Here is a 241-nt window from a genome sequence, read left to right on the forward strand (position 1 = left end):
CAACATGCCATGCCACGGCCTCGGCCCGCATGCCTTGCTACGGCGTCGCCCAACATGCCATGCCACGGCCTCGGCCCGCATGCCATGCCACGGCCTCGGCCCGCATGCCATGCCACGGCCTCGGCCCGCATGCCATGCCACGGCCTCGGCCCGCATGCCCTGCCACGGCGTTGCCCAACATGCCATGCCACGTCCTCGACCCGCATGCCATGACATGCCACGGCCCGCATGTGTTGCCACG

This window comes from Camellia sinensis, chromosome 6 (assembly GCF_055761805.1).
Source record: "Camellia sinensis isolate YWXY chromosome 6, ASM5576180v1, whole genome shotgun sequence".
Taxonomy (NCBI): domain Eukaryota; kingdom Viridiplantae; phylum Streptophyta; class Magnoliopsida; order Ericales; family Theaceae; genus Camellia; species Camellia sinensis.